The sequence below is a fragment of the Cherax quadricarinatus genome, chromosome 3 (assembly GCF_038502225.1).
Source record: "Cherax quadricarinatus isolate ZL_2023a chromosome 3, ASM3850222v1, whole genome shotgun sequence".
In the NCBI taxonomy this organism is placed as follows: Eukaryota; Metazoa; Arthropoda; class Malacostraca; order Decapoda; family Parastacidae; genus Cherax; species Cherax quadricarinatus.
The window spans coordinates 39885013-39896158 of record NC_091294.1 but is presented as its reverse complement, the minus strand read 5'-3'; positions in this window follow the sequence as shown (position 1 = coordinate 39896158).

The window sequence follows — 11146 nt, the reverse complement described above, 5'->3', positions numbered from 1 at the left end:
CCCTTACACCCCTCCCTCACTTGACTCTCCCCTCACCCTCTTTTCACCCCTTCTCGCCTTCCCCTCACTCTCGCCCTTAGTGCACCCCTTCCCCTCTCTATCTGACTCCTCCCCTCCTTACCGTTCCCCTCACCCGGTATTTCCCCCTCTTCAGACGAGTCCTTCCCTCCACTGCCTCCTCCACGAAACGAAGACAATTTTCACTCTCAAGACGTCATGTCTCAAGCCACTCCTACACTCAGTCATCTCTCTTCTGGGATCTTTACTGTGGGAACGTTTAGCCAGTCAGTAGCTTCTTCAGTCCACGCTGAGAAACATTTCGTGAACCTACCTGGAGGGTGATTCCACGGGTCAATGTCCCGGCGGCCCGGCCCATGACTAGGCCACCCGGTGGTCCAGGGCCTGATCAACCAGGCTGTTATGCTGGCCCACAGGCAGTCCAATGTACAAACCACAGCCCGGTTGATGGTGAATCATGTAAAATATGTTTTCATCGTTAGTTTTTATCTTAGGTTTACCCCATCTTTGTATAGAGAATCTTTGTCAATGTGCCTCTCTGTTTACCTGTTATTTTTGCAAGCTCTTGATGTGTTGATTGCAACACGAAAGGCCTAGAGCTATCATTCAACTCCCCCATGTGGTTGTTTTGCATCTTGTATCGTGTGTTCATGAGTTTTTGCACATATATATATATATATATATATATATATATATATATATATATATATATATATATATATATATATATATATATTTATATAACCTGGCTTACCTACGTGATTCATTAAAAAAGATCAATATAAACCTTGCTTTCAAAAACACGGGGACAGTGAAACAAAAGCTAATTAAAAACACGCCCTCCAACAAAGTTAGTGGGGTTTACAAGGTCTCATGTACTCAGTGTCCTCTCTCACATATCAGTCAAACAGGTAAATTTCTGGAAACCAGAATTGCCAGCATAAATATTCAGTCAGGATAGGGCAGGAGTCGAATGGTATCTTTAACAACATTAGTGCATGTAATCACCCACCGGGGTGGGTTGCTGCCCAGATTATAGTACCAAACAGTTCTGTCAGGGAAAGAAACATAATTGAATCTTCCCTGTTGAAACATGAAAGAAATACGATATACAACTCAAATTATGGGTTATACAAGCTCGATAATTATTTAGCAGAGTCCATTGTACACAGTCTTAAACAACAATGCTATATAAAATCACAGGATTGTTCATTATGCCAGGTGGATTGATGGACTGGTGACGCCCGTCCAGTGTCTACGCACCAAAACTTCACACCTCGTCAGTTTTGCAGGTTATGTAACACCTGTAGCTGTTAATGCATCATACAGTAACAAGCACACAAGATAACGTTAGGAAAGGTTAAAGGGTATTAGTAGAATTTACATTACAGAAATATTATCGGATAGGCATAAAAGTCCCCAAGTATGGCATATTAACAGCCACAGAATAATAGCTATCCATGTCTACAGTATCTAACGAAAAACTTATTTTCTCAAACCCATGACCTGTTATAAACAATTAGAAAAAGCTTGGGGCTGGCTTTTTATATCTTATAATTTCCTACTTGACATCTCAGAAACCCTCCTACCCCATATGGGTAGTAGGGGGATGATGGAAGGGTGGGGTTGGCACCGACCACTAACCCAGTCTAAGAGTAACCGTGGCCGGTGACACCTACGCTACTCTGAGACCTCTCTTCCCGCTTTGGTTGCTCCCTTGCAACATTGCACAGTTCCTGATGACGCACTGAGAAATGTGGAAGTACTTGAGCTAAAGATTTCCACCCCCCTGTGGCTTGTCCTGCATAGTTAAGATCGCCCGTCTGCATATATATATATATATATATATATATATATATATAAACACTGATATCTGGCTGAAGGAGACTCGAACCTACGAACCTTGGAACAAGGTACGCAGTACTATACCATTCTCACCACACTGGACATATAGAGTAAAGATCGCAGTCAGCAGAACTCGATACTACTACTGAGACGGACAAGATTCTTATCCACTTGGCCACAAATGCCACATAAGCTGGGAAGCCTGGGTCACAAGATATGATTCTTTCCAGCCCGGGAACGTCAGTGAGCCTCAAGCATGGATTCTACAGGAGGAGATTGAAATATCTTGAATCCATGCTTGAGGCTCACTGACGTGCCCGGGCTGGGAAAGAAACATGTCTTGTGAGCCAGGCTGCCCAGTTTATGCGGCATTTGTGGCTGAGCGGATAAGAGCGCTGCCTGGGAATCTTGACTGTCTCCAGTACTAGTATCTTGTCCTGCTGACTACGATTTTTCTCTGTATACACACACACACACACACACACAAGGTTTGCAACAAGACTAGTCCCGGAGCTAAGAGGTACGTCCTACGAGGAGAGGTTAAGGGAAATCAACCTGACGACACTGGAGGACAGGAGAGATAGGGGGGACATGATAACGACATACATAATACTGAGAGAAATTGACAAGGTGGACAAAGACAGGATGTTCCAGAGATTGGACACAGTAACAAGGGGACACAGTTGGAAGCTGAAGACACAGATGAATCACAGGGATGTTAGGAAGTATTTCTTCAGCCACAGAGTAGTCAGTAAGTGGAATAGTTTGGGAAGCGATGTAGTGGAGGCAGGATCCATACATAGCTTTAAGCAGAGGTATGATAAAGCTCACGGCTCAGGGAGAGTGACCTAGTAGCGATAAGTGAAGAGGCGGGGCCAGGAGCTCGGACTCGACCCCCGCAACCTCAACTAGGTGAGTACACACACACACACACACACACACACACACACACACACACACACACACACACACACACACACACACACACACACACACACACAGATATATATATATATATATATATATATATATATATATATATATATATATATATGTCGTGCCGAATATGTAAAACTGGTCAATTAGCAAGAACTCATTTAAAATTAAGTCCTTTCTGAAATTTTCTCTTATACGTTTAAAGATATATTTTTTTCATTAATGTTAATGTAAAAATTTTTAGTTATTCACCAAAAGAATCTTAGATATATATATATATATATATATATATATATATATATATATATATATATATATATATATATATATATATATATATATATATATATATATATATATGTGTGTGTGTGTGTGTGTACTCGATTCCTTGGATGAAGAGCCCTTTACCAAGGTGCTCAATTCTGCGAGACAATAAGGCTCCTGAATCACTGACACGTGTGAACCCCTCTCCCCAATGAGACGTGTGAACCCCTCCCCCCACTGAGACGTGTGAACCCCACCCCCACTGAGACGTGTGAACCCCTCCCCCACTGAGACGTGTGAACCCCTCCCCACTGAGACGTGTGAACCCCACCCCCACTGAGACGTGTGAACTCCTCCCCCACTGAGACGTGTGAGCCCCTCAACCACTGAGACGTGTGAACCCCTCCCTCACAGAAATGTGTGAACCCCTCCCTCACAGAAATGTGTGAACCCCTCCCTCACTAAGACATGTGAACCCCTCCCCCATTGAGAAGTGTGAACCCCACCCCCACTGAGACGTGTGAACCCCTCCTCCTATGAGACGTGTGAACCCCACCACCACTGAGACGTGTGAACCTTTCCACCCACTGAGACGTGTGAACCTCTCCCCCACAGAAATGTGTGAACTCCACTCCCACTGAGACGTGTGAACTCCTCCCCCAATGACACTTGTGAACCTCTCCCCCACTGAGACGTGTGAACCCCTCCCCCAAAGAAATGAGTGAGCCCATCCCCCCACTTAGACGTGTGAGTCCCTCCCCCCACTGAGACGTGTGATCCACTCCCCCCACTGAGACGTGTGAACCCCTCCCCCACTGAGACCTGTGAACCTCTTCTCCCAGAGAAATGTATGAACCCCACATCCACTGACACGTGTGAACCCCACCCCCACTGAGACGTGTGAACCCCTCCCCCACTGAGACGTGTGAACCCCTTCCACACTGACACATGTGAACCCCACCCCCCACTGAGACGTGTGAACCCTACCCCCACTGAGACGTGTGAGCCCCACCCCCCACTAAGACGTGTGAACCCCACCCACTACTGAGACGAGGTAACCCCACCCAAAACTGAGACGTGTGAACCTCACCTCCACTGAGATGAGTGAACCCCACCCACCACTGAGACGCGTGAACCCCACCTCCACTGAGATGTGTGAACCCCACCCCACTGAGACGTGTGAACCCCTCCCCCCCACTGAGACGTGTGAACCCCTTCCACACTGACACGTTTGAACCGCACCCCCACTCAGACGTGTGAACCCCACCCCCACTGAGACGTGTGAACCCCACCCCCCACTGAGATGTGTGAACCTCACCCCCCACTGAGACGTCGGAACCCCACCCACCACTGAGACGTGTGAACCTCACCCCCCACTGAGACGTGTGAACCCCTCCCTCCACTGAGACATGTGAACCCCACCTCCTACTGAGACATGTGAACCCCACCCTCCCACCTAGACGTGTGAACCCCACCCCCACTGAGACGCGTGAACCCCACCTCCACTGAGACTTGTGAACCCCATCCCCACTGAGACGTGTGAACCTCACCCCCACTGAGACGTGTGAACCCCACCCCCACTGAGACGTGTGAACCCCAGCCCTACTGAGACGTGTGAACCCCTCCCCCACTGAGACGTGTGAACCCCACTCCCACTGAGACGTGTGAACCTCTCCACCCACTGAGACGTGTGAACCTGTCCCCCACAGAAATGTGTGAACTCCACCCCCACTGAGACGTGCGAACCCCTCCCCCACTGACACTTGTGAACCTCTCCCCCACTGAGACGTGTGAACCCCTCCCTCACAGAAATGTGTGAACCCCTCCCCCCACTGAGACGTGTGAGCCCCTCCCCCCACTGAGACGTGTGATCCACTCCCCCCACTGAGACATGTGAACCCCTCCCCCACTGAGACCTGTGAACCTCTTCCCCCACAGAAATGTATGAAACCCCACCCCCACTGACACGTGTGAACCCCACCCCCAATGAGACGTGTGAATCCCTCCCCCCACTGAGACGTGTGAACCCCTTCCACACTGACACGTGTGAACCCCACCCCCAGTGAAACATGTGAACCCCACCCCAATGAGACGTGTGAACCCCACCCCCCACTGAGACGTGGGAACACCAGCCACCACTGAGACATGTGAACCTCACCCCCACTGAGATGTGTGAACCCCACCCCCACTGAGACGTGTGAACCCCACCCCCACTGAGACGCGTGAACCCCTCCCCCACTGAGAGGCGTGAACCCCACCTCCACTAACACGTATGAACCCCACCCCCACTGAGACGTGTGAACCCCACCCCCACTGAGACGTGTGAACCCCAACCCCACTGAGACGTGGAAACCCCAGCCACCACTGAGACATGTGAACCTCACCCCCTCTGAGATGTGTGAACCCCACCCCCACTGAGACGTGTGAACCCCACCCCCACTGAGACACGTGAACCCCTCCCCCACTGAGACGCGTGAACCCCACCTCCACTGAGACGCGTGAACCCCACCCCCACTAAGACGTGTGAACCCCACCCCTACTGAGACGTGTGAACCCCACCCCCATTGAGACGTGTGAACCCCACCCTCCACTGAGACGTGTGAACCCCACCCCCCACTGAGACGTGGGAACCCCAGCCACCAATGAGACATGTGAACCTCACCCCCAATGAGATGTGTGAAACCCTCCCCCACTGAGACGCGTGAACCCCACCTCCACTGAGACGTGTGAACCCCACCCCCACTGAGACGTGTAAACCCCACCCCTCACTGAGACGTGTGAACCTCAACCACACTGAGACGTGTGAACCCGAAACCCACTGAGACGTGTGAACCCCACTCCTACTGAGAAGTGTGAACCCCACCTCCAATGAGACGTGTGAACCCCACATCCACTGAGACGTGTGAACCCCACCCCCCCTGAGACGTGTGAACCCCACCCTCCACTGAGACGTGTGAACCCCACCCCCCACTGAGACGTGGGAACACCAGCCACCACTGAGACATGTGAACCTCACCCCCCACTGAGATGTGCGAACCCCACTCCCACTGAGACGTGTGAACCCCACCCCCCATGAGACGCGTGCACCCCTCCCCCACTGACACGCGTGAACCTCACCCCCACTGAGACGTGTTAACCCCACCTCCACTTAGACGTGTGAACCCCACCCCCCACTGAGACGTGTGAACCTCACCCCCACTGAGACGTGTGAACCCCACCTCCACTGAGACGTGTGAACCCCACCCCCACTGAGAAGTGTGAAACCCACCTCCACTGAGACATGTGAACCTCACCCCCACTGAGATGTGTGAACCCCACCCCCCCTGAGACGTGTGAACCCCACCTCCACTGAGACATGTGAACCCCACCCCCACTGAGAAGTGTGAAACCCACCTCCACTGAGACATGTGAACCTCACCCCCACTGAGATGTGTGAACCCCACCCCCACTGAGACGCGTGAACCCCTCCCCCACTGAGACGTGTGAACCCCACCCCTACTGAGACGTGTGAACCACACCCCCACTGAGAAGTGTGAACCCCACCCTCCACTGAGACGTGTGAACCCCACCCCCCACTGAGACGTGGGAACCCCAGCCACCACTGAGACATGTGAACCTCACCCCCCACTGAGATGTGTGAACCCCACCTAAAATGAGACGTGTGAACCCCACCCCCACTGAGACGCGTGAACCCCTCCCCCATTTAGACGCGTGAACCCCACCTCCAATGAGACGTGTGAACCCCACCCCCACAGAGACGTGTGAACCCCACCCCTCACTGAGACGTGTGAACCTCACCCACACTGAGACGTGTGAACCCCAAACCCACTGAGACGTGTGAACCCCCACTCCTACTCAGAAGTGTGAACCCCACCTCCAATGAGACGTGTGAACCCCACATCCACTGAGACGTGTGAACCCCACCCCCACTGAGACGTGTGAACCCCACCCTCCACTGAGACGTGTGAACCCCACCCTCACTGAGACGTGGGAACCCCAGCCACCACTGAGACATGTGAACCTCACCCCCCACTGAGATGTGTGAACCTCACCCCCACTGAGACGTGTGAACCCCACCCCAACTGAGACGCGTGAACCCCTCCCCCACTGAGACGCGTGAACCCCACCTCCACTGAGACGTGTGAACCCCACCCCTACTGAGACGTGTGAACCCCACCCCTCACTGAGACGTGTGAACCTCAACCACACTGAGACGTGTGAACCCCAAACCCACTGAGACGTGTGAACCCCAATCCTACTGAGAAGTGTGAACCCCACCTCCAATGAGACGTGTGAACCCCACATCCACTGAGACGTGTGAACCCCACCCCCACTGAGACGTGTGAACCCTACCCTCCACTGAGACGTGTGAACCCCACCCCCCACTGAGACGTGGGAACCCAAGCCACCACTGAGACATGTGAACCTCACCCCCCACTGAGATGTGTGAACCCCACCCCCACTGAGACATGTGAACCTCACCCCCCACTGAGATGTGTGAACCCCACCCCCACTGAGACGTGTGAACCCCACCCCCACTGAGACGTGTGAACCCCTCCCCCACTGAGACGCGTGAACCCCACCTCCACTGAGACGTGTGAACCCCACCCCCACTGAGACGTGTGAACCCCACCCCTCACTGAGACGTGTGAACCTCACCCACACTGAGACGCGTGAACCTCACCTCCACTGAGACGTGTGAACCCCACCCCCCACTGAGACGTGGGAACCCCAGCCACCACTGAGACATGTGAACCTCACCCCCACTGAGATGTGCGAACCCCACCCCCACTGAGACGTGTGAACCCCACCCCCACTGAGACGCGTGAACCCCTCCCCCACTGAGACGCGTGAACCTCACCTCCACTGAGACGGGTGAACCCCACCCCCACTGAGACGTGTGAACCCCACCTCCACTAAGACGTGTGAACCCCACCCCCCACTGAGACGTGTGAACCTCACCCCCACTGAGACGTGTGAACCCCAAACCCACTGAGACGTGTGAACCCCACTCCTACTGAGAAGTGTGAACCCCACCTCCAATGAGACGTGTGGACCCCACATCCACTGAGACGTGTGAACCCCACCTCCACTGAGACGTGTGAACCCCACCCCCACTGAGAAGTGTGAAACCCACCTCCACTGAGACATGTGAACCTCACCCCCACTGAGATGTGTGAACCCCACCCCCACTGAGACGTGTGAACCCCACCCCCACTGAGACGCGTGAACCCCTCCCCCACTGAGACGCGTGAACCCCACCTCCACTGAGACGTGTGAACCCCACCCCCACTGAGACGTGTGAACCCCACCCCCACTGAGACGTGTGAACCCCACCCTCCACTGAGACGTGTGAACCCCACCCCCCACTGAGACGTGGGAACCCCAGCCACAACTGAGACATGTGAACCTCACCCCCCACTGAGATGTGTGAACCCCACCTTCACTGAGACGTGGGAACCGCATCCACCACTGAGACATGTGAACCTCACCCCCCACTGAGATGTGCGAACCCCACCCCCACTGAGACGTGTGAACCCCACCCCCACTGAGACGCGTGAACCCCTCCCCCACTGAGACGCGTGAACCTCACCTCCACTGAGACGCGTGAACCCCACCTCCACTTAGACGTGTGAACCCCACCTCCCACTGAGACGTGTGAACCTCACCCCCACTGAGACGTGTGAACCCCAAACCCAATGAGACGTGTGAACCCCACTCCTACTGAGAAGTGTGAACCCCACCTCCAATGAGACGTGTGAACCCCACATCCACTGAGACGTGTGAACCCCACCTCCACTGAGACATGTGAACCCCACCCCCACTGAGAAGTGTGAAACCCACCTCCACTGAGACATGTGAACCCCAACCCCCACTGAGACGTATGAACCCCACCTCCAATGAGACGTGTGAAACCCACCTCCACTGAGACGTGTGAACCCCTCCCTCCACTGAGACATGTGAACCCCACCTCCTACTGAGACATGTGAACCCCACCCTCCCACCTAGACGTGTGAACCCCACCCCCACTGAGACGCGTGAACCCCACCTCCACTGAGACGTGTGAACCCCACCTCCACTTAGACGTGTGAACCCCACCCCCCACTGAGACGTGTGAACCTAACCCCCACTGAGACGTGTGAACCCCAAACCCAATGAGACGTGTGAACCCCACTCCTACTGAGAAGTGTGAACCCCACCTCCAATGAGACGTGTGAACCCCACATCCACTGAGACGTGTGAACCCCACCTCCACTGAGACATGTGAACCCCACCCCCACTGAGAAGTGTGAAACCCACCTCCACTGAGACATGTGAACCTCACCCCCCACTGAGATGTGTGAACCCCACCCCCACTGAGACGTGTGAAACCCACCTCCACTGAGACGTGTGAACCCCTCCCCCACTGAGACGCGTGAACCCCACCTCCACTGAGACGTGTGAACCCCACCCCCACTGAGACGTGTGAACCCCACCCCTCACTGAGACGTGTGAACCTCACCCACACTGAGACGTGTGAACCCCAAACCCACTGAGACGTGTGAACCCCACTCCTACTGAGAAGTGTGAACCCCACCTCCAATGAGACGTGTGAACCCCACATCCACTGAGACGTGTGAACCCCACCCCCACTGAGACGTGTGAACCCCACCCTCCACTGAGACGTGTGAACCCCACCCCCCACTGAGACGTGGGAACCCCAGCCACCACTGAGACATGTGCACCTCACCCCCCCCTGAGATGTGCGAACCCCACCCCCACTGAGACGTGTGAACCCCACCCCCACTGAGACGCGTGAACCCCTCCCCCACTGAGACGCGTGAACCTCACCTCCACTGAGACGCGTGAACCCCACCCCCACTGAGACGTGTGAACCCCACCTCCACTTAGACGTGTGAACCCCACCCCCCACTGAGACGTGTGAACCTCACCCCCACTGAGACGTGTGAACCCCAAACCCACTGAGACGTGTGAACACCACTCCTACTGAGAAGTGTGAACCCCACCTCCAATGAGACGTGTGGACCCCACATCCACTGAGACGTGTGAACCCCACCTCCACTGAGACGTGTGAACCCCACCCCCACTGAGAAGTGTGAAACCCACCTCCACTGAGACATGTGAACCTCACCCCCACTGAGATGTGTGAACCCCACCCCCACTGAGACGTGTGAACCCCACCCCCACTGAGACGTGTGAACCCCACCCCCACTGAGACGTGTGAACCCCACCCTCCACTGAGACGTGTGAACCCCACCCCCCACTGAGACGTGGGAACCCCAGCCACCACTGAGACATGTGAACCTCACCCCCTACTGAGGTGTGTGAACCCCACCCCCACTGAGACGTGTGAACACCACCCCCACTGAGACGCGTGAATCCCTCCCCCACTGAGACGCGTGAACCCCACCTCCACTGAGACGTGTGAACCCCACCCCCACTGAGACGTGTTAACCCCACCCCTCACTGAGACGTGTGAACCTCACCCACACTGAGACGTGTGAACCCCAAATCCGCTGAGACTTGTGAACTCCACTCCTACTGAGAAGTGTGAACCCCACCTCCAATGAGACGTGTGAACCCCACATCCACTGAGACGTGTGACCCCCACCCCCACTGAGACGTGTGAACCCCACCCTCCACTGAGACGTGTGAACCCCACCTTCACTGAGACGTGGGAACCGCATCCACCACTGAGACATGTGAACCTCACCCCCCACTGAGATGTGCGAACCCCACCCCCACTGAGACGTGTGAACCCCACCCCCACTGAGACGCGTGAACCCCTCCCCCACTGAGACGCGTGAACCTCACCTCCACTGAGACGCGTGAACCCCACCTCCACTTAGACGTGTGAACCCCACCCCCACTGAGACGTGTGAACCCCAAACCCAATGAGACGTGTGAACCCCACTCCTACTGAGAAGTGTGAACCCCACTTCCAATGAGACGTGTGAACCCCATATCCACTGAGACGTGTGAACCCCACCTCCACTGAGACATGTGAACCCCACCCCCACTGAGAAGTGTGAAACCCACCTCCACTGAGACATGTGAACCCCAACCCCCACTGAGACGTATG